Source organism: Pleurodeles waltl, chromosome 6 (assembly GCF_031143425.1).
Source record: "Pleurodeles waltl isolate 20211129_DDA chromosome 6, aPleWal1.hap1.20221129, whole genome shotgun sequence".
Taxonomy (NCBI): Eukaryota; Metazoa; Chordata; class Amphibia; order Caudata; family Salamandridae; genus Pleurodeles; species Pleurodeles waltl.
In genome coordinates, this window is record NC_090445.1 from 148,601,708 (window position 1) to 148,625,894 (window position 24,187).

Here is a 24,187-nt window from a genome sequence, read left to right on the forward strand (position 1 = left end):
CAATCAGTGAAGATTTTCCTGGGTCAGCGGATTCTCTTTGGGTCTGCATGCCATGCAAACAAACAAGGGCCTCCAGATCCTGCCACAAAATCTGATTTATTTAAAAAAAGAATTAGGTGCAACCATTTGGCCTCCACCTGTAAATATGTCTAGGCCTCATGGTGTCCTCACCTTGCCCCTTATCTGCCCTTACATTTTGGTTTTCATGTCATGGGGACCGAGTACCTGTGTTCTGTAATGGCGGCTGCTTGATTTTCTCAGGAAGATTCTTCCAGACAGTCAGATTCTTTCAGTCAATCTCAGGATCTAAGGACTTGAAAAGCCCAATGGGAGAAAAAACTCCCTTAGCCAAACAGATCAGAGTATTATTTGTTTTTTTTATCTGCAGATATCCATGGATAACAACAAATTAACAGTCCAACAATCTAAAAAATGTACCATCTTAATGTCCAACTCGAGCACCTTTTTAAAGGCTAATTACTTGAAAACTACTGTACATATTTACTCTAAACCAACAAAAGCACAAAATCTTGAGGAATGTCCTACCTTCATGCCATGTTTATTGGAATGCCGTTCAGCAATTTTTTCTGTCCAGAGGGACAAAGAATCTTGCAGGGATTAAAATGGGAAATGACACTTTAGGATTCTCCTTTTTACATGACCCTCGCTTGATGGATCTGCATGAAATGTACCACGAAGAGTCCACAGTAGATGTATTTGTTTTGCAAATGTTTATCAAACCACATCTAAGTTGACAACAAAAGAAGAAATACCTTTTCTAAGGAAACTCAGACTCAACCATAACTACACGAGCTCTATTTCCCCAGTATAATACATACAGATCGGCAACATTTTTCACGTTTTTACTGACATATACTTACCCATGCATAATAATTGTAGTTGGTAGTAGTTGATACATTTTAAGGGGCAGCACCCCTAAAATACACATGCAGCCCCAAACATATCCACCTCCCTTGAAATATAAGCACGGTGCAAGACATAGAAGTCCTCACGAAATACACACAAGGCACAAGACCTCTAAAATACATACACAGTGTGGCATCTGCCCATGCTGATGTATAGCCACAGTACAAGACACAGCAGCCACCCCCTGGAAATATGCACACAAGCAATTCTAATAACATACCCGCATCCCACTCTTTCAAATACTAATAGGACATGGTGTATTCAACTGCCTCAAAATAAACATTCAGCAAGTGGTGTATACTAGTCTCCCCTGAAATATACACAGAACACAATGGGGGTCATTACGACCCTGGCAGTTGACGGAGAAGTGGCGGTTTTACCGGCAACAGGCTTGCGGTAACAAATTTGGATTTATGACCATGGCGGTTACCGCCATGGTCATCCGCCACTTCTCCGATCAGACTGCCATAGCGGAGACGACCGCTGGGCTGGAGACTTGGGTCTCCAGCCCGTCGGCCGTCACAAGACCGCCGGCGATATCATGACCCGGCTTACCGCCATGGATTTCATGGGGTTTGGAACCGCCATGAAATCCATGGCGGTAAGCACTATCAGTGCCAGGAAATTCCTTCCCTGGCACTGATAGGGGTCTCCGCCACCCCCATCCCCTCCCCCAAGTCCGTCCCCAACACCCCCTGCCACCCTCTAAAGGTGGCAGGACCCCCCCTCCCCACCCCTACCCCTGACATCACAACACAGACACACACCCGACAAGCATGCAGACACCTCCAACACACATTCCCGCACACACACGAACAAACATGCCAACAGACACACACACAATCATACACGCACACCCTCATTCAGACATACACGCACACATACATACAGACAGGCACACACACATTTCCATTCACACTACACCCCCGCATGCATACACACACTCACACACCCCCATGCACCCACACATCACACAACATCCCCCCACCCCCCTCCCCTAACGGACGATCAACTTACCTTGTCCGTTGATCTTCCGGGAGGGGGCGGGATCCATGTGGGCTTCTCCGCCGCCAGCACACCGTCAACAGAACACTGCCACGCCGAGTCACAGAATGTGATTCGGTGGGCGGTGTTCTGTTGAAGTGGCAGTGGAGGTGGAGCAACCTCCACTTCCCCGCCGCCCGCCAGTATGGCTGCTGGCGGCTCTCCGTCCGTAAAAGGACGGAGGGCTGCCAGCAGTCATAATACGCCGAGCGGAAAACCGCCACCACTGGCGATCTTCAGCACGGCGGTCCCTCGGCGGTCTTCGAAATGACCCCCATAATATCTAATGCCCTAAACCTGCACACAGTATATCATCCAACCATTTTTGCTATACTTAGATGCTGTCTCTGAGTTTGGGAGAGGGAAGAGGTTTTCTGATCGTTGATGTAGTTGAGGGTGTGTGAATGGGGGGTGAATGGTTACAAAATGTCTGAGAAGTTAGAGGTGATATATGCAAAACTGCATGTGATTTTTTTATTGAACTGTATGCATAAAGCACTTATAACGTTCTATAAATGATAAAGAAATATGTGACCCACTGTCGAAATACACACATATAACATAGTTTATCTGTCCCAACATGCATGCTGCCAGGTCTATCCAGACCATGTATATATGTGCATCACATGTAAAATCCGATTTCGGAAATATACACAAAGCATGAATATCAGCATTGACTGAAATAAGCAAAAACAAAAAAAAAACAATGGTAAAGCCAAATAAGTCTACCTATTCTCAAAGTGCAGTGCAGGCTACCAGGCCACAAGCAGCCACAGCAGGACACTGCCTGCTCCCTGGATGGATATCCTCCTTGAAGGGCTTGTTGATGCTGCAGCATTGTTTGAGGACTGTGGGAAGTGGAGCTTCTGCACTGGTTGATACAGTGTGCCCATATGTAGGAAGTGCCCTTTTCATGCTCTGTCTGTTTCACCCTGAGGCTGGATCACTGTACTAGGCATGTGTGCAAGACAGCAAAATGAATTAAATAAAACAATTCAACCTCCTGGAAGGTGGCTCTGCTGCCTCTTCAGCTTGGCGCTTCTGGGCTGGCGACTGCTGCAGTTTGGTCTTCAGAATTACCACGGATTCCAAGCTATCACTCGATGCCCAAGTGGATAAGTTTGCAAGACCATGCTTCATTACTATGAAAACTCTGTGACGCACCTTCCCACACCGAGGATTTCCACACAAGGTCCAAGCTACTATCTCTCTTGTACTGTCTAAACTTGATTACGCCAATGCCCTCTACCACGAATCGTGTTTATTAAGTATGAAAAGATTATAATGAATTCAAAACTGTGCTCCCTGGCTACTCCTAAATATAATGCCACAACCCCATATCTATTCTCCCTGGAGGGCCCTACATTGGTTACCAGTTGTCAGAAGACCCACCTAAAAATATAAACCATAGAAATTCACTTGAAAAACCAAAGGTTACAGGGATGTTATGGTTAGGCTTACATTTTAAATGGACAAAACTGTAGAAATCCACCTGTTATAGTAAGAGTTATCTCAAGTAACTATAACTTGTGCCCTAAGGTAGCTATAACTCTCGCCCCCGCCCCCGCCATGCACAGTGTTTTCGTCAAAACCTTTACTGCAAATGTTATATTGATATTATCAATGATGTTACAAAAGGTGTCATGAGTGCCATAATTTGTGGGGTAATTAGCAGTGTACATATGGTTTGGTACGTTTAAAATGTGTGCCTAACTATAGCGTTCCTGTAACCTTTGGTTTTTCAAGTGAATTTCTATGTTTTTTAAAAATTCTGTTTCCTAACTATAATGGCTCTGTAACCTTTGTTTTTTTCAGTGAATTTCTAGGATTTTTGTAACGGAAAGTAATTTTCATTACTATAAGTTGATCCAACCACCTAAGCGCACAGCCTTTGGACGTGCGCAGTGGCAGCTGGCCGCAGGACCTGACCTATGGCCAACCTCTATAACAACCCACCCTTTCGCTGCGCACGGCCTTTGGCCGTGTGCAGCAGGGATTAACCGCAGGGCCTGACCTGTGGCCAGACACTGTGGCCAACCCCTCCTAACCACTCAACCCCATGCTGAGCACGGCCTTTGGCCATGTGCAGCGGGAGTTGACTGCAGCCTCTCTCTGGGTGTGAGAGTAGGTGTGAGAGGGTGTATCTGGGTGCGTGAGAGTGGCTGTGAGAGCATCTGTCTGGGTGTGAGAGTGGGTGTATTAGTGTCTTAGTGGGTCTTGTGTGGGTGTGTCAATGTCTATGTGGGCCTGTAAGTGGGTGCGTGAGGGTTTCAGTAGGTCTGTGAGTGGGTGCATGAGTATCTTAGTGGGTCTGTGAGTGGGTGCGTGATGGTCTGATGTAGGCTGAGACTGGGTGCATGAGTGTCTGAGTGGGTCTGTGAGTGTGTGCATGAGTGTCTGAGTAGGTGCGTAAGGGTCTGAGTGGGTGCGTAAGGGTCTGAGTGAGGGTGTGAGTGGGAGAAAGATTAAAAAAGAGAAATTGAGAAAGAGGGTGGGAGGGAGAGCAACAGAGAATATTTTAGGCTGGTGAATGATATACCTAGAATGAGATATTTCAAAACACTAGTAAATAAACAAACACACTGCCAAGCGATACTAGGATTTGAACCTTCAGCCAACTGAGTGACAGCACAAGACCTTGATCATTAGCCTAGAAGTGACTCCGTTCTACTCTGCATCCAAACGTAACTATAACATTCGTGTCATTGCAATGATAATCTCTATCGCTCTCTTCCATCCCATTGTGGGATGGAAGAGAGAGAGAGAGAGAGAGAGAGAGAGAGAGTGAGAGGACCGCGGGGAGCCTGAAAGCACCCTCAGTCGTAGCTGGCTCCCCATGTCCTGCGGTACCCGGCATTCCTCTGCATTCCTCCCACAAGCGGAGACCTGCTTTAAAAAGCACCTTTTTGCTTGTGGGAGCAATGTTTTCATCTGTTTCCCTGCACGCATATTGCATTTGACAGCTCCTGCTGTCAGAATGCAGGCTTTGCTTGCTTTTGCTTGGTGGAAGCGGTCAGCTGCCACCAAACAAAAGAAAACAGCTATATCCCAGGGGTGGACACCCCAGGACAAAGCAGGAGGTGGCCCTGGGGGGTGGCAGTCCCAAGGACCATTATTGGCTCCACGAGGGGGTCCGTGCGACCCTCCTCCAACGAGCGTTGCCCCAGGGAGGTGGTGGTCTCCAGTACTTGGGGGGGGTAGGAAACTGACGCCCTTCACTCTTTTATTGTAGCTCTGGGGAGATGGCGGTTCCTGGGGCTGCAAGGGAGGGAGAGGGCATGTGCAGCCCCACCGCACTATATTTATTGAAAGCCCAGGGAGGTAGCGGTCCCCAGGGCTGCAGAGGGCCGCGTGGCCCCCCCACCTTACATTTGTTCAAAGCCCTGGGGAGGTGGAGGTCCTCAAAGCTGCAGGGGGGGCCTAGTAGTCACCCCGCATTTAAATAGTAATTGAGCTCTGGGCAGGTGGCAGTCCCCGGGGCTGCGGGGGGCCACGCAGCCCTCCCGTACTGTATTTATTGAAAGCCCCGCGGAGGTGGCGGTCTGGGGGCTTCGGGGGGCCGAGCGGTCCCCCGCATTCGATTAGTAATTGAACTCCGGGAAGGTGGTGGTCCCCAGGGCTGTAGTGGGGGGGGCTTAGTGGTCCCGCTGTATTCGATTAGTAATTGTGCCCCGACCAGGTGGCAGTCCCCAGGGCTGTGGGGGGCCGAGCAGCCCCCGCACTGTATTTATTGAAAGCCCCGGGGAAGCGACAGTCCCTAGGCCTGTGGCGGGTGCGCACAGCCCCCAAAATTTGATTTCTATTTCTGCCCAGGGGGGATAGCGGTCCCAAGGGCTGCGGGGGCTGAGCAACCTCCAGGCATTTGATTATTAATTGTGCCCCAGGGAGAACGCCATTTCCCTGGGACTGTGTGAGGCCGGGCAGCCCCCGGCATCCATTTTCTTAAAAGCCCCCCCATTCAAAATTGAATTTCCCCCAGGACTTAGCCCACCTGGGGGCTGTTCAAGCGCGGAAGCCCGCACTTGTTTTTTTTTTTTTTTTAATGTTTGGCCTATCTGTGCTGAAAAAGTTTTAAAAAATGCTTTTCAAGCCCTGGGGGGTCCCTCTTGGATCCCAGCACCAGAGCTAAGGGGTCAGGGTGACTCTAACCTGGCCACTTGTCATATTCTTTACTTTTTTTTCCTGTGAGTTGGCTGAAGCAGAGTCCCGATATGGCTGGCAACACTTCCTTGTTGAAGTGTTGTCAGCCAATCCGATCTCAGCATGAGATTGGGAAGGTTCGCGGAGCCTTTGCCTCCCTATTTATACAAATTTGGATTTTCTTTAATTTCTCTAAAACTACTGAACGGGTTTACACCAAATTACAAAAAGATCGCTTTCTGGACTAAGAGCTACCTTTCTACCAAATTTGGTGTAATTCCATCAAGTGGTTCGGGCGCTATGGCTGCTCAAAATCCTTTAAAAAAAACGTGTTTTAGGACCACCAACCTTTTTCTCAGCCCCTGCTTGACGGCTCACCCCAAAACTTTCCAGACAGCAGCTGACGTGAGTGTCGATTTTTGGGGAAGATTCATCAATCGGGGCCAAAGATAGAGGCAAGTCAAAAACTGTTTTTTCTATAGAAACTAGGTCCTATCTATAACTAACTAGTAAACGTTTATGAGTGTTAAGCATATATACCAAGGTACTATAAAAGTAAAAATAGTATACTTTCTGTACTACTAATGAGTGATACTATTTCTAACATATAGTAAGTGAGTCGCTGTGTGACTGTGTGGATCCGTATGTGAGTGGGTGTCTGAGTGCCTCTATGGGTGTGTGAGTGCCTTTATGGGTATATAAGTAGGTATGTGAGTGGCTGTGTGGGTGAGTGAGTGGCTGTGTGTGTGACTATATTGGTGAGTGAGTGGGTGTGTCAGTGGCTGTATGGGAGAGTGAGTGGCTGTGTGACTCTATGGGTGGTTGAGTGGGTGTGTAAGTGACTGTATGGTGGGTGTCTGAATGGCTGTATGAGGGAATGACTAGCTGTGAGTAGCTGTTTGGTTAAGAGAGTTGGTGTATGAGTGGCTGTATTGTAGTGTAAGTGTCTGTGTGAATAGATGTATGGGTGAGTGAGCAGATGTGTGAGTGCTTGTATGATGTGTGAATGGGTATGTATGTGGTTGTGTGGGTGTGTGAGCAAGTTTGTGAGTGCTTGTATGGGTAAATGAGTGGCTGTATTGGGAGGCTGTATAGGTGAGAGAGGGGGGGTGTGAGTGGCTGTATAGGTGAGTAAGTGGGTGTGTAAGTAGCTGTATGGGTGAGTGTGTGGCTGTAGGGGTAAGTGACTTGTTGTATGAGTAGTCTTATATGTGAGTGAGTGGTTGTGTGAGTGCCTGTATGGGTGGGTGTGTAAGTGACTGTATGGTGGGTGTCTGAATGGCTGTATGAGTGAATGACTGGCTGTGTAAGTGGCTGTATGGGTGCGTGAGTGGCTGTGTGAGTGGCTGTTTGGTTAAGTGAGTTGGTGTATGAGTGGGTGTACTGTAGTGTAAGTGTCTGCATGAATGGATGTATGGGTGATTGAGCAGATGTGGGAGTGCTTGTATTGATGTCTGAATGGGTATGTATGTGGTTGTGTGGATGTGTGAGAGAGTGTGTGAGTGCTTGTATGGGTGAATGAGTGGCTGTATTAAGAGGCTGTATAGGTGAGTGAGGAGGTGTGTGAGTGGCTGTATAGGTGAGTGGGTGCAAGAGTGTCTGAGTAGGTGTGGGAATGGGTACATGAGTCTCTGAGTGTGTCTGAGTAAATGCATGAGTTTTTTAGTGGGTCTGTTAGTGGATGCGTGAGCCTGAGTGGGTCTTTGAGGGATGCACGAATGTCTGTGAGGATCTGTGAGTGGGTGTGTGAATGTCTGAGTGGGTCTGTGTGTGGTTGCATTAGTGTTTAAGTGGGTCTATAAGTAGGTGCATGAGTGAGTTTGTCTGTGAGTGAGTACATGAGTTTCTGAGTGTATCTGTGAGTGGTTGTGAGAGTGTCTGTGAGGGTGTGTGAGTAGCTGCAAAGCCACAAAGGAACCACACCTGCCTGTTTATCCAAAAAGAGTCCACAATTTTGTACAAAATGTCTATCCAACTGATGTACTTTCTACTGGTTAGTTAGTAAGTGCTACCTCTCTGGGTAAATGACCTGTGTGTTTTATACACTACATCTGTGTAATGGACCATGAGGAAATGTCTCCAGCGACCTTGTGTGCGTTTGGCAACGTGATTGTTCCTCGTACGTCTTTCTCCAGAATTCTGTGAAAACATGAATCCTCCTATAGAGAGACCAAAGAGATTACAAAGATGTAAATCTCCACGAAACCAGGGTGCTTCCTCTTGTCTACATGACGTAAGTGCTTTTTTTTTTACAGTGAGGATGTCCTCATAGTCCTCGGCATCAAGAACGTGCCACCAAAATCGGCAGGAAATGCACTGGGAGGCCCTTTGGTAAGCTGTCCATCATCCTGGCAAAAGGCGGGAATACCTTTATATACTACTAAGGTGGATGGGGCGGGGCGAAGTGGGCGGGTCTTCCAGGTGATTTGCACATTTGCATACTCGTAACCATTCAAAGGGAGAACCATGAACTCTGCTCTTACCAGGAGAGGAAAAGAAACCCACAGTCACATACAGATTGCACTCCAAGAGATCAAAGATGCATTCACCTCCACAAAGGATCTCAGATCATTTTTCAATATGGAATCGCTGAGTAAAAACACTTGCTTTGCCTTCGACAACCCCAGAAGTTAGCATCATTTTTCCTTTCCAGAAGTGGAGCTTCAACCGGTTCACCTTCCATGTTTATATTTTTAAGTCCTTCTTTTTGAAGTTTAATTTCTGTGAAATGAGCATCATGGCCTGAACGGAAGCTCACCTGCTCGTTTATCCAACAAGAGTCCACAGATTGGCACACAATGTCTACCAAACTGGAGTACTCTCTACTGGTTAGTTAGTAAGTGCTACCTCACTGGGTAAATTTCCAGTGTGTATTCTACACTACAGCTCCCTAATGAACCACGAGGAAATGTCTCCAGGGATCTTGTGCGCGTTTAGCAATGTGATTGTTCCTCTTGCGTCTTTTTTCAGAATTCTGTGATAACATGAATCCTCCAATAGAGAGGCCAATGAGACTACAAAGACGTAAATCTCCACCAAACCACGGTCCTTCCTCTTACCTATATGACGTAAGTGCTTCTCTGTTTGGTGGGGATGTCCTTATATTCCTCAGCATCAAGAACGGACCACCAAAATTGGTGGGACACACACGGAGGCCCTTTGGTAAGCTGTCCATCATCATGGCAAAAGGAAGTAAGACATTTGCATACTACTAAGTTGGACAGGGCAGGGTCAATACAAAGGGGGGACCCCCCTCCCTGGGCTGATTTGGGCCCCGAGGACCCAATCCCTGGGGCCCACAACAGCCCCCCTCCCAGGGCTGATTTCAGCCCCAGGTATCCCATCCGCTGTGGCCCGGCCATGTCTCCTGGGTGCCCCCCAGGACACCCAGTATGCAATGGGACCGTGGGGGGAGCCTCAAGGCCCCCATGCTCCTAGCCAGCTCCCCGCCTCCAGCGGGAGCCAGCATTGCTCTTGCTAAACATGCAGCTACCTGTGTGAAAGAGCAAACGTTTTATCTCTTTCCGTCCCCACACCTCTGCGGTCAGGGAAAGAGATGAAATCTCCACTTCCAGCGGGCGAGAGCACTTTGACAGCTCTCACCAGCTAGAACCGAAGTGTTTGCTCTGACTTGGCGGGAGCTATCAAAGCTCCCGGGGTGGGCACCCTGGGATATAGCAAGAGCCAGCCATAGAGGGTGGCGGTCCCCAGGGCCATTATTGGCTCCATGAGGGGGGCCACACAGCCCCCCTCCAGCATTTACAATTTGCCCTGGGGAGGTGGTGGTCCCTGGGGCCTGCAACGGACCCCCTCCTTATTTTATTTAGTAGCCCTAGGGAGGTGGCAGTCCCCTGGGCCCAGGGGGTCCACAGGACCCCTCCCTGTTTATAATTATAGTATTTTGCCCCAGGAAAGTGGTGGTCCGAGGGACGCAGGGGGGTTCACAGGACCCCCCTATTATAATTAATGTGTTTTGCCCTGGGGAGGTGGTGGTCTCTGGGGGCTTTGGCGGGCAGACACCCCTCTCTCACATACTATTATTTTTAAGCCCCGGGGAGGTGGAGGGCCCCCCCGCACGGAGGAATCCACAGGACCCCTCCATTATAATTAACGTATTTTGCCCTGGGGAGGTGGTGGTACCCAGGGCATAAATAAGACCTTGGAGGGGGGTCCTATGTGCCCCTCTCCATTTTATTCTAAAGCACTGCATGCCCCTGAGACCTAGGCCACCCCGGGCTGGATTTAAAACAAGCACAGGAGACCGTGCTTGTTTTTTTTCCCCAATTTTTGCAGCAAATTTTGTGAATTCGAGGCAATTTTTTTTTAAATGCTTTTTTGTCCTGGCGGGGTCCTCTGGGACTCCTATTCCAAGGCTAGATGTTTAGACTATTCGTACCCTGTCCCCTTTTCATTTTTTCTGCATTTTGTTTGGGACACAAATGTAGCAGAGTCCCAAGATGGCTGCAAACACATCCTGGTTGCAGTGTTACTAGCCAATCAGAGCTCTGCATTTCCCTCCACGAGCTTGTTATAGTTCACAAAGTAGCTGTGGAGTAACAAGGGCTCTAGATATCCCAAATTTGGATTTCCTTAAATTTCTCAACAACTATTGAATAGATCACACCAAATGACAAAACACAACACACAATCTGCAGAACAAAATCTACAAATTTGATGTAATACCGTCCAGCGGTTCGAGCTGTAGTCATGTTCAAAACTCCTATGGGAATTAACCTGGGAAACGCACTTTTTTTGACTCCCCCTTTTTCTCTGCCCCCCACTTGACGGATCACCCCAAAACTTTCCATGCGCAACTAGAATTACCGGCACACTTTTTTGGGAAAATGTCCTTAAGATCCGTCAAACAGCGCCAAATATATAGACAAGTCAAAAAACGCTTTTTCTATGGAAACATGGTCCTAACTATAACTACTTACTGGCAATCGGCAGTAGGTTATTAATATATATGTATGTATATATATATATATATATATATATATATATATATATATATATATCAAAGACTGTCCCTGTTTGGCATGTACTAGCGTGCTTAATTCAGCGGTGGTGCTGGTGACGGCAGGACACTGTAATTTATCAATAACATTCATGAAATACTTCACGAACGACCGCACTCCGGGATCTCTTATTTCACAAAATTAATTTATTCAGGCTCCGTTAACTTCGTTTACAGCTCAACAATCACCCGCCCAAGGCGTTTCGGTCTAAGAGACCTTGATCATGGGCATTTCCGGTAGGGGGTTTCTGTTTCCACATTTATATCTACAGATCACAACTCAATAAGACTCAACATATTTCTAAATACACCTTGAAACTACTTCTCTCTGCTTGTTAAGTTTTATAACTGCACTCTGCTGAACTAAAACTCACCCATAATTTCCAAATAAGTTCAATTATTGACTAGTGCACTATAAACTTATAATGCTGCATTCTGGGAGTTGTAGTTACCGCCAAACAAAACCAATTTACCCAATATGTTGATACACCTCATAAATGTGCGTATGTGACATACTGTCCGTGTCTCCCCCCATAATAATAAAAAAACTAAAATATTAACCAAACTGAATATTAGCTGCAAGTGCTACAGAATAGAAAATAGTAAAAACTGTGTTTTATGATTATTTGCAATGGCTGCCATGTAAAATTACAAATGTACAAATAACTCCTCATCCTGATTCATCCCCAGAGGGATCAAAGTTCGAATCTCCAAGATGTGTTTAGACTCCAATTGTCGTAGTCTCTCTTCTCTGTCCCCTCCTTGTTCACTTATGGGGACATGGTCAATCGCATAAAAAGTAATTGTTTCCCATTGGATATCATGTGCCAACTCCATATGCTTAGCCGTGGCATAACTTCTATCTGTTGACGATGGCACGAATATGTTCAAGGATCCTTTTCTTTGTTTCACATATGGTGCTCCCAACATACTTTAAACCGCAGGGGCATTCAATAACATATACTGTGAACCGGCTCTTACAAGTGATATGTTGTTTAATGCTTTTTGTGACACCATTACCAATGGTGTATTCCTTAGTGTTTTTTGCAATTTTGCAAGCCTTGCAATTGCCACATTTCCAGAAACCTGGTTTTTTGAGCAAGTTGCCCCTTTTCTGAGAGCTAAAGTGACTTTTTGTAATTCTGTCCCGCAAATTTGGTGTTCTTCTAAAAGTCATTCGAGGAAAGTCTCCCATAATCTCCTTTACTATAGGATCCAATTGGAGAATAGACCAGTGTTTTGTTAGAATCTTCCGTAACTGGGAGACATTATTGGAGTATGTTGTGATGAAACGTGTAGGATCCTCCGATTGACCTTCCAGCACAAAAGTTTTTTTATGAACTAATTCTGTTCTCTAAATCTTTTCCACTCGCTGTTTTGCCTTATTGATACATTTCCTGGGATATTGTCTGGAGATAAATCTTTCTTCTGAGGCCTTCATATGTTTAGCAAATTCTCCAGATTCTGAACAAATTCTTTTTATCCATAAGAATTCGCCATATGGTATGTTCCATTTAGTACTGGGTGGGTGAAAACTGTTGGCATGTGTAGGAAGTTGGCTCTGTATGTGCTATTTCAAAGTAAGGAATAGCATGCACAGAGTCCAAGGGTTCCCCTTAGAGGTAAAATAGTGGTAAAAATAGATAATACTAATGCTCTATTTTGTGGTAGTGTGGTCGAGCAGTAGGCTTATCCAAGGAGTAGTGTTAAGCATTTGTTGTACATACACATAGACAATAAATGAGGTACACACACTCAGAGACAAATCCAGCCAATAGGTTTTTATATAGAAAAATATCTTTTCTTAGTTTATTTTAAGAACCACAGGTTCAAATTCTACATGTAATATCTCATTCGAAAGGTATTGCAGGTAAGTACTTTAGGAACTTCAAATCATCAAAATTGCATGTATACTTTTCAAGTTATTCACAAATAGCTGTTTTAAAAGTGGACACTTAGTGCAATTTTCACAGTTCCTAGGGGAGGTAAGTATTTGTTAGGTTAACCAGGTAAGTAAGACACTTACAGGGCTTAGTTCTTGGTCCAAGGTAGCCCACCGTTGGGGGTTCAGAGCAACCCCAAAGTCACCACACCAGCAGCTCAGGGCCGGTCAGGTGCAGAGTTCAAAGTGGTGCCCAAAACGCATAGGCTAGAATGGAGAGAAGGGGGTGCCCCGGTTCCGGTCTGCTTGCAGGTAAGTACCCGCGTCTTCGGAGGGCAGACCAGGGGGGTTTTGTAGGGCACCGGGGGGGACACAAGCCCACACAGAAATCTCACCCTCAGCAGCACGGGGGCGGCCGGGTGCAGTGTAGAAACAAGCGTCGGGTTCGCAATGTTAGTCTATGAGAGATCTCGGGATCTCTTCAGCGCTGCAGGCAGGCAAGGGGGGGATTCCTCGGGGAAACCTCCACTTGGGCAAGGAAGAGGGACTCCTGGGGGTCACTTCTCCAGTGAAAGTCCGGTCCTTCAGGTCCTGGGGGCTGCGGGTGCAGGGTCTCTCCCAGGCGTCGGGACTTTAGGTTCAAAGAGTCGCGGTCAGGGGAAGCCTCGGGTTTCCCTCTGCAGGCGGCGCTGTGGGGGCTCAGGGGGGACAGGTTTTGGTACTCACAGTATCAGAGTAGTCCTGGGGTCCCTCCTGAGGTGTTGGATCGCCACCAGCCGAGTCGGGGTCGCCGGGTGCAGTGTTGCAAGTCTCACGCTTCTTGCGGGGAGCTTGCAGGGTTCTTTAAAGCTGCTGGAAACAAAGTTGCAGCTTTTCTTGGAGCAGGTCCGCTGTCCTCGGGAGTTTCTTGTCTTTTCGAAGCAGGGGCAGTCCTCAGAGGATGTCGAGGTCGCTGGTCCCTTTGGAAGGCGTCGCTGGAGCAGGATCTTTGGAAGGCAGGAGACAGGCCGGTGAGTTTCTGGAGCCAAGGCAGTTGTCGTCTTCTGGTCTTCCGCTGCAGGGGTTTTCAGCTGGGCAGTCCTTCTTCTTGTAGTTGCAGGAATCTAATTTTCTAGGGTTCAGGGTAGCCCTTAAATACTAAATTTAAGGGCGTGTTTAGGTCTGGGGGGTTAGTAGCCAATGGCTACTAGCCCTGAGGGTGGGTACACCCTCTTTGTGCCTCCTCCCAAGGGGAGGGGGTCACAATCCTAACCCTATTGGGGGAATCCTCCATCTGCAAGATGGAGGATTTCTAAAAGTTAGAGTCACTTCAGCTCAGGACACCTTAGGGGCTGTCCTGACTGGCCAGTGACTCCTCCTTGTTTTTCTCATTATTTTCTCCGGCCTTGCCGCCAAAAGTGGGGCCTGGCCGGAGGGGGCGGGCAACTCCACTAGCTGGAGTGTCCTGCTGGGTTGGCACAAAGGAGGTGAGCCTTTGAGGCTCACCGCCAGGTGTGACAATTCCTGCCTGGGGGAGGTGTTAGCATCTCCACCCAGTGCAGGCTTTGTTACTGGCCTCAGAGTGACAAAGGCACTCTCCCCATGGGGCCAGCAACATGTCTCGGTTTGTGGCAGGCTGCTAAAACTAGTCAGCCTACACAGATAGTCGGTTAAGTTTCAGGGGGCACCTCTAAGGTGCCCTCTGTGGTGTATTTTACAATAAAATGTACACTGGCATCAGTGTGCATTTATTGTGCTGAGAAGTTTGATACCAAACTTCCCAGTTTTCAGTGTAGCCATTATGGTGCTGTGGAGTTCGTGTTTGACAGACTCCCAGACCATATACTCTTATGGCTACCCTGCACTTACAATGTCTAAGGTTTTGTTTAGACACTGTAGGGGTACCATGCTCATGCACTGGTACCCTCACCTTATGGTATAGTGCACCCTGCCTTAGGGCTGTAAGGCCTGCTAGAGGGGTGTCTTACCTATACTGCATAGGCAGTGAGAGGCTGGCATGGCACCCTGAGGGGAGTGCCATGTCGACTTACTCATTTTGTTCTCACTAGCACACAGGCTTGTAAGCAGTGTGTCTGTGCTGAGTGAGGGGTCTCTAGGGTGGCATAAGACATGCTGCAGCCCTTAGAGACCTTCCTTGGCATCAGGGCCCTTGGTACTAGAAGTACCAGTTACAAGGGACTTATCTGGATGCCAGGGTCTGCCAATTGTGGATACAAAAGTACAGGTTAGGGAAAGAACACTGGTGCTGGGGCCTGGTTAGCAGACCTCAGCACACTTTCAATTGTAAACATAGCATCAGCAAAGGCAAAAAGTCAGGGGGCAACCATGCCAAGGAGGCATTTCCTTACAGCATGTAACACTGAATTTGTGGCAGTAGATTTTCTGTGTAATGTGGTATGTATCTCTCCTTCTCTTATATAGATTTCTGTATCCAGGAACGTCACTCGTGTGTCACTGATTTCATAAGTGAATTGGAGTTTGGCAACAGTATTGTTCAAAACGTTTAAATATTCCTTAAATTCAATTTCTGTGCCATCTCAAATTAGAAATAGATCATCAATGAATCTTAACCAGCTAATGACTTTCTGCTGGAATCTTTCATTTTCTTCTGCCCATGCTATTCTCTGTTCAAACCAGCCCATTGTTAAGTTCGCAAAATTTGGAGAAAAGGAAAAGCCCATGGCTGTTCCTTTTATCTGTAAAAATAACTGCTGGTCAAACTGAAAGAAATTATTGGTAAGGCAGAGATGGATCATTTCTAAAAGCATTTCATTATGTTGGGCAAATTGAATATTTCTTTGGCTCAGAAAGTGCCTACATGCCTGGATGCCAATCTGATGTTCAATATTGGTGTATAATGAAATGACATCCATTGTTATCAACTTATATGAGTCCTGCCACGGAATGCCATCCAGATGTCTCAATAAATCCCCTGTGTCTTTCAAATATGAATTTAAGTTGCATGCCACTGGTGCTAAAAATAAATCAATATAATTTGATATAGGTTCTGATAAAGATTGATTCGCTGAAACTATTGGCCTCCCATATGGATTTTTGGGATCTTTGTGAATTTTGGGAAGAAAATAAATTGTGGGAGTGACCGGATGTTCAACTGTCAGGTATTTAGCCTCCTCTTGATCAATGTTCTATCCAATTTTGTAAATATGTTTGAATCTGAACTGCCACGTGTTTCGTAGGATTGCTATTTATGGGTTGATAATAAGTTTCATCTGATAGTTGTCGCATTGCTTCCTGTACATATCTGTTTTTATCTTGAATTACAATATTCCCGCCTTTATCTGCGGGTTTAATTATTAAAGTTTCATCTCTTTGTAAATCAAGCAAAAATTTGTACTTCTGTTTTTGTCAAGTTGTTTTTGCCACGAATCCATTCTGTTTTATACAAGTCATCAACAACAATTTCAGCAAATAAGTCAATTTTATTTCCCGCTGGTAATGCTGGACAAAACTTGGACCTAGGTCTTTTTTTAGTTAGGCCTGCTCCTAATGGTATTATCGCCTGTGATTCACTAATCGGCTCTTCCTCTTGCGTGCAATCCAGATTTATTAAAGTCATTTAGGTATCTTTATCTTGTACCGTTAATTCATAGGTTGGCGTGGTGATACATGTTTTACTAAAACAGATTTGCATCTCTGTGAAACTTTGCCAATTTGATTTTCCGTATGTATTTGTATAAGTCAACTCGTGTCTGTGCTAAGTCAATGTCGATGGCAGGACAAAAATTGAGGCCTTTTTTCAATAGGGACTCTTCTTGTGATGACATTACTCTATCAGAGAGATTTATCACATTTAATTCTTGAATAATGTTGCGGTTTTCGATCTGGTGTTTCTTTGAATTCCCCCTCTGTCCCCTTCTTGTGCATTTGTTTTTCTTTTGCCCCGTCCTCGTCCTTTTCCACGTCTGCTGCTCTGTTGGTCCTTGGATTGTTGTTGGAGGGCGAGGCGCATTTCGTTTAAAAGTGTCGGATTCGATTCATATGATGTTGCACTTCCATCCTCACTTGCACTGGTGTCAATATGCACAGAAAGAGATTCAATACTTGAATTTTCCGATCTTTGAGATTGTGGCGAATCAAGTTGAGCTCCATGTTTTGCACTCTGAAATTTGCGTGAAAATGTGAATATTTTTCCTTCCGCATAATCCTGTTTATCTCTCTGAAATTTAAATTGCTTGCGCGATATAACAGTTTCTTCATGTTGCTGTACTTTCAAACCTAAATCATTTTTAATTTTCTTTTCTTCCTCAATCAGAGTTAGAGAGTCCAAATCTTGTTCAAGATTTTTTAGCTCATTTTGAATTTTATCCATTGCTATCTCTGCATGCTTAATAAGAATTTCAACCAAACCTCTTGATGACTCCAAAATATATGTTCCCCATTCTTCCAATAGGGCACTGCTGGCATCTTGGTAACTTGGCATAATTCTTATTCTCAAACCTCTAGGTATGCATTTTACTTCAATGTATTTTTTTCAAAGTCACCACTTCCCACCATTTATTTATTTCCTTCTGGGACAATTTCTCCCCTTCACGTAATTTAGCTTTAACATTTGAAGGGCCTTGACTTGTGCCCCCATTATCAGTTTTGGAATTAGTTGCATTGTCCTTGAAAGCTTCCTGTGCCATTAAACGCTGTTTTTCTGTTCTAGGATCCATTGCATGCTAAATTCAAATTGCTTTAAAGATGTAATCCAAAGAACATGAGCCTTTCTCTCCTCTTTTATTGCAGCGAGATTCTCCGACCGAGGGAAACTATTTAATCAAACATTGTAACTATTAGTTTCACAGTGCCGCTTTAAAACTATGCCAAGGATAAAACAAACATTCACCGGCTTTTCTCATTTCATTGCATTAAACAACATATCACTTGTAAGAGCCGGTTCACAGTATATGTTATTGAATGCCCCTGCGGTTTAAAGTATGTTGGGAGCACCATATGTGAAACAAAGCAAAGGATCCTTGAACATATTCGTGCCATCGTCAACACAGATAGAAGTTATGCTACGGCTAAGCATATGGAGTTGGCACATGATAGCCAATGGGAAACAATGACTTTTTATGCGATTGATCATGTCCCCATAAGTGAACGAGGAGGGGACAGAGAAAAGAGACTACGACAATTGGAGTCTAAACACATCTGGAGATTCGAACTTTGACCCCTCTGGGAATGAATCAGGATGAGGAGTTATTTGTACATTTGTAATTTTACATGGCAGCCATTGCAAATAATCATAAAACACAGTTTTTTCTATTTTCTATTCTGTAGCACTTGCAGCTAATATTCAGTTTGGTTAATATGTTAGTTTTTTTATTATTATGGGGGGAGACACGGACAGTAAATCACATACGCACATTTATGAGGTGTATCAACATATTGGTTACATTGGTTTTGTTTTACGGTAACTACAACTCCCAGAATGCAGCATTATAAGTTTATAGTGCACTAGTCAATAATTGAACTTATTTGGAAATTATGGGTGAGTTTTAGTTCAGCAGAGTGCAGTTATCAAACTTAACAAGCAGAGAGAAGTAGTTTCAAAGTGTATTTAGAAATATGTTGAGTCTTAATGAGTTGTTATCTGTAGATATAAATGTGGAAACAGAAACCCCCTACCGGAAATGCCCGTGATCAAGGTCTCTTAGACCGAAACGCCTTGGGCGGGTGATTGTTGAGCTGTAAACGAAGTTAACGGAGCCTGAATAAATGAATTTTGTGAAATAAAAGATCCCGGAGTGCGGTCGTTCGTGAAGTATTTCATGAATGTTGTTGATATATATATATATATGTACATATATATATATATATATATATATATATATATATGCACACACACACACATTACCTAGTGGTGGTCGCCACTAGGTAGTTATAGTTAGGACCATGTTTCCATAGAAAAAGTGGTTTTTCCACTTGCCTATATCTTTGGCGCCATTTGATGAATCTTCACAAAAGTTTCCAAGAAAAGTGCCCCAGAGATTCTTGGGTACAGAAACTAGATAGAGAAGCAATGTTTCTGACACATTCGTATCTTCACACCCTGTTCAAAAGCACCAGTTTTGTCCCAATAAATGTACAGCAGCCTTGCTAAGAAGCTCAGGCACTGGTCCATTAAAAGGAAAAGCAAAAGCTAAGTAGGGTCAAGAATGTCCTTTTCAAAGTACAATAGACCTCCTGAGATCTGGTCTTACTGCCCACTAGAAGAACAGAATCCAAGCTCAAAAGTACTGGAACTTCCCTATCACAGATGTAGCCACCTTGCTGAGGAGTTCTGGAACTGTCCTATTAAAACTACAACAAACCTGCTGAGAAGTGCCATCCCTGTTTAGGCCTCACCTGCAGACAGCTTTAGTTGTCTATGTTAAAGACCTAATGTGGACAACATCAATACTTAACGTGGGCTTTCGGTCAGTCTATTGCTTACCATTCATTAGCTTTCTGTCAGTCTCATTTGCTCGTTTCCTATAACAGCTTTCATTCATCTTCTTGTTTGTCTCTCCCCAGAAGCATAGCTTGTTTACCATTGCTTTGATATCAATTACTTGCATTCCTTCACTATTTATATTCAGAGGAACTACTTTTTTCTTTTTGCACTAAATGTGAGTGCATGTGTTTTATTGCTCTCTCCCACTCAATTTCCATCCTCTCCCTCAATCCCCGGCATTCTGTGTTGCTTCTCCTCCCGCTACCCAAATTGTTTGCTAAATAGGTCCAACATTGGTGGTCAGGCTTTTGGTTTTATCAAAGTGTGTCTTGTTTTGACATAACTTTTGTAAACCTTTATTGGTGTGGAAGCTGCAGGGCCCTCACCATTGTAACAAACATTGCCAAAAAGGAAACATATTTTCTGGTCTCAAGAAGCACACATTTCCACAGTAGTTTCTGGCACTGAACAGAACTACTTTGTGGGCCGATATATGCTACTTGTGAAAGAGCAGAATGTTACAGATAGAGATAGAGAATTTTAATATAAAGTCTTGGGTACCATCAGACTTAATGAGGGGTCCCATTCTTAAAGAAAGTGAGAAAAGTGCTCCCATGGTATATGTCTTAGCATTAATGCAGATTCACACATTTCATAAATTCACAAGAATCTTTCCTAAGTAGACCAGGGGATCATTCTCCTAGAAAATATTTGTGTGAACTGTATTTTAACACGAGCAAATATGCATGTGTTGATTTGCTCAGGCGAAAACATGGAAGTTAGTAGGTCTGCACAGACTCAAATGGGGCATTCCAACCCTGGAAGTATTGCTTACTGCTTTCTACAGCCCCAGTATGTAGCTCTGCGGAAAGGTGGCAAAACAAGGAAATTGCTAGTATTCAAGCCTTACTATAGTATTAGCCCAGACATAATCAGAGGCTATCATCAGAGCTCTTATATAATGAGATTGCTTTCATAATTTGTCGCAGGACTACATGGCATCAAAGGGACAAGTAGATTTTTTTACAGGACAAGTATATTTATAAAGGAGTCTGTCCCATGGACAAGTAGATATTTTATTGAATTCCACACCCCTGTTGCTATGTCTACCAGTATTAACGAAAGTTTAGGCTTACTGTTGATTAACATTGTCTTTAGCTTCTTTACTGCAGTTTACATTTTCACACCACATATGGTCTGTTTGGGGGCTGCTAGATGACACGGGAGCTACAACTACCTCAATTTATCAAAGCTTTAAAGGCCACGTTGATGCCGTATTTGGGCTTGATGGCAACATTCGCACTTCAATGAGGATGAAAATCTGATTGCAGTCACACTATAATTTCTCAAGTCACACATTCTTATCTGATTAAGATTTCAGCTCTAAAACATTACCTAGTTTCAGAAAAACAAAAGGTTTTGTAAAATCACTGTGTTTCTAATGGGGTTGCCTTCAGCGACGAATTGCCGTACATTGCAGTGGCCTTAAAAACAAATGAAGTTGATGAACACTGTATTGTCTGGGTGCTGGCATTTACAAATCAAAAAGTGGCAAGTACAGTTACAATCATAATGGCACTGTACAGTGAGACAAACGTTATATTTCTATTGTCCCTACTCCAGTGCTTAATTTGAGCCTATGGTTATCGGTGCTCGGCACCAGCACACAATTTGCAACACCAGCATTTTTTGCTGCCACATGGTGGTGGTGTTTGTCTAATTTAGATATGAGCACAAAAACAATTGTTTATTAATTCCATATACATTGAAAAAGACTAATACCTGCCACTCAACCCATTCTTATAGCTATGGGGGGCTTGAATGGTCTGAATAGTCACACCTGTGGGAGTGTGATGGTTTGTAGTTGTGTTGGTATTGTCATTGTCAGCACTGGTAGGGGCAATTGGTGGTGTAAGCTGTAGTGGCCTTCTGCCACAGGCAGTAACTTTTTTAAAATAAATTAAGCACTACCCCACTCTGAGGTCAAGCACTGTCATTTCAAACTTTGCTAGAAAAACGAATTGACCATAGGTAACATTTAGCTCAACATGCATTCACTTTGTATCCAAGTCACCGATTCTTCCCTCCTCTGTCCCTCAATTATTCTAATCAGACCTACTAACAAACTCACATGTCCTCTGCTCAAGTCAACTCATACTAATACTAATACTAATACTGTGCCCAAATTGCCCTATACTAATCCACCACTAATCATTTTGGGTTCCGGAGTAGCATGCTACTCGCCGAAAAGGGCTCAGATGTCTCGTCAGGAGTAGAAGGCGCTATATAAATACAATTACAATTAGAATAAAATATGACATCCTGTTTCTGTGCACTGTTAACCCAGGAACACATACAAGAAGACACCACTGTCCAGAAATGCAGCAATCCTTCCTACAAACATTAACAATACAACAACAAAATAATAAACTTCACTCCAAAATTGAAATTATAGAAAATATTTGAGAAATTATTTGTATTTGAGAAATGAACGTGCTTCCAGCGCGCCCTTAATCCAGCAAGCCTTGATAATTTATAACACGCCATTGTTATGCAGGTAAGCAATTTTAGTTTATGTGCAGTTGCAAAAACAATACATTTATGGCAACAGAGATGAACACAAATCATCCACTTACTCAGAGGAACATAGAAAACCCAAGTGTAACATAAATACGCAGGAACTTATACTGTATAGTGCATTTACCACCCATTCCCGGTCACGTCAGGCAGTCTTGTTTTGACCTTGACTGTCAAGATTATGCCCATTTGCTAGAGTGAAGATAAGCATGCATTCACTTTGAAACTAAGGCATATCTTCCAAATCAAATATAATAATTACTGGCAATCCAAATATATTTCGTCTTTGAAACCGGGCAATGACCTATTGGTTTTACAGTTTAGCCATTTTTTTCCACACATGACCATCAAACATGCAGCCATGTGTGAACAACTAAATAAAAAAAAACATCGGAAACAGCAATAAGTTGGCGGCCAGTAGTATATTCAATATCTATTGGTTTAGTCAAAGCTTGTTAGAAGTGTCAATAAAGTATATTTTAAAAAAAGAAGGTGTGCTGCGTAGTGCAATATATAAATGTGTGTGTAATTCAACAACAACTCCTTCTTTTATTTAGCACTTCTAGCACGGTAACCAATAAGTGTTACTATTTTCCAATGTAATAACTGGCAGACCTCTGAGGGCTCAGATGGCCTTAACAGGATTCCAAATCATGATGCGCAGCTCACACCAGATGTCATCAAAATGTTAATAAAACATCTTGCAAGTTGCAACGCTATTCCAATATAAGTAGGCCTGAAAAACTTTCAATGAATCCAGAGCAAATTCACAAAGTTTCTCCATATTTTGCAGCACCTAATTTTGAGCACTTTTGCATGCGGGAGACTTGTCTGTGTAGAGCATGTGCATGAGAGAGACATTTTCTGTAAGGACCGTTCCCCTGTGCGTAAAGTGCGAGAATGTAAGCAAAGTGCACACGTATGAAAAATGTAACGACATAGGTAAACCACATTTTCCTCTAAAAATGTAATTTCGTAAATATTTACGGAATTTCATGAAATTTTACAAATTACGCGATTCCACCCACCCCAGTGTCTTTCTGAAAAAAGTGCTATTGCTGTCCACGTAAAGCTACAACATTCCTGTTATGATCCTGGTATGATTTGCTTATATACTGCCCCATTACAAGTACAGCAGGCATGCTATAATAGAGGCTAGACCTGAGAAATGTCAATACCGCGTAAGGGCTCCTGTTGGGCTGTCCCTTTAACATTGTGATGATAAACGTGCCAGACCCACTCTGCTCAATCGAAACGGCATAGTGTACATGTTCCACCTGCACAGCCTGCAGACTCCTCTCAATGCACCATCCCACCCCCAAACACACTCGTTATGTAGCGAGACTCGTTTGAGACCATCCCCGTTTGAGACCACCCAGTTTACGCCCTCCCAGGACCTCCTGCTCCGCGGGGCGGAGACCCTTACCGCTGACTGACAGGCTTTGCCTCGCCTCTGCCTGTCTTGTTGTTGCCCTTGAGAGCTCTCTTCCCATCTGACTGTTCATTAAAGTAAAACTTCACAGCGGAGATTCAGCTGGCCTGCCGGGAGATGTAGTTCTCTCAGCCTGCCCGACATATTAATAGCTGCGGGCAGTGAAGGAGTGCAGAACTTCAACTCCCAGAAGCTGCTGAGTAGGCGAGCCCTCGGCCTCCTAATTAGGCGAGGGAAGTATAAATGGGTCTAAGACGCGAAGAGGAAATGTCAGTAGCATGTACATGTCACTGCTTAACCCGACTGCTTTAAACTTTTGAACCGGTCTTTTAAAATGTATTTATATTTATTTCCTGGTGTTTTCACGATGTTTGGCCCTGAAAGTGGGGCGTTCACAACATTCTAAAGAAATGCCCATCTTTTGAAGATGCCAATAATAGTATGTATTTGGTGATTAAAAGGGAGAAGTAGAAGGACTTTCAGATGTTATGTTACGTTATGTTCTGTTACGTCAATAGCACCTACCTAGCACCTTCTACCATCAGTATAGCACTGAAGCACTTAAAAAAAAATCTAGACACGATCCTCATGTGGATCTGGGCATTTCATTTATTGTTTAGTTCGTACAAGTTAAGTGAAGTGTGTAGTTTACTCAATCAATCAACTCAGATTTATACAGCGCGGCTAATTACCCAAGAGGGTATCTTGGCACCGGGTTCTTGTTGG

At 44.3% G+C, this 24,187-nt stretch overlaps 1 long non-coding RNA gene across 2 annotated transcripts in view; it reads right to left on the minus strand.

Moving 5' to 3' along the window:
* Window positions 1-23,551, minus strand: part of LOC138299419 (uncharacterized) — a 110,402-nt gene extending 86,851 nt beyond the window's left edge. Inside the window, exon 1 of one of the 2 annotated variants that reach the window (XR_011204748.1) lies at window positions 23,456-23,551. This is a non-coding gene — a long non-coding RNA (uncharacterized lncRNA). Of the gene's footprint in view, window positions 1-23,207; window positions 23,327-23,455 lie in introns of those variants that run through there. The other variant, XR_011204749.1, reaches the window with a different exon arrangement.
* Window positions 23,552-24,187: the final 636 nt, after the last annotated feature.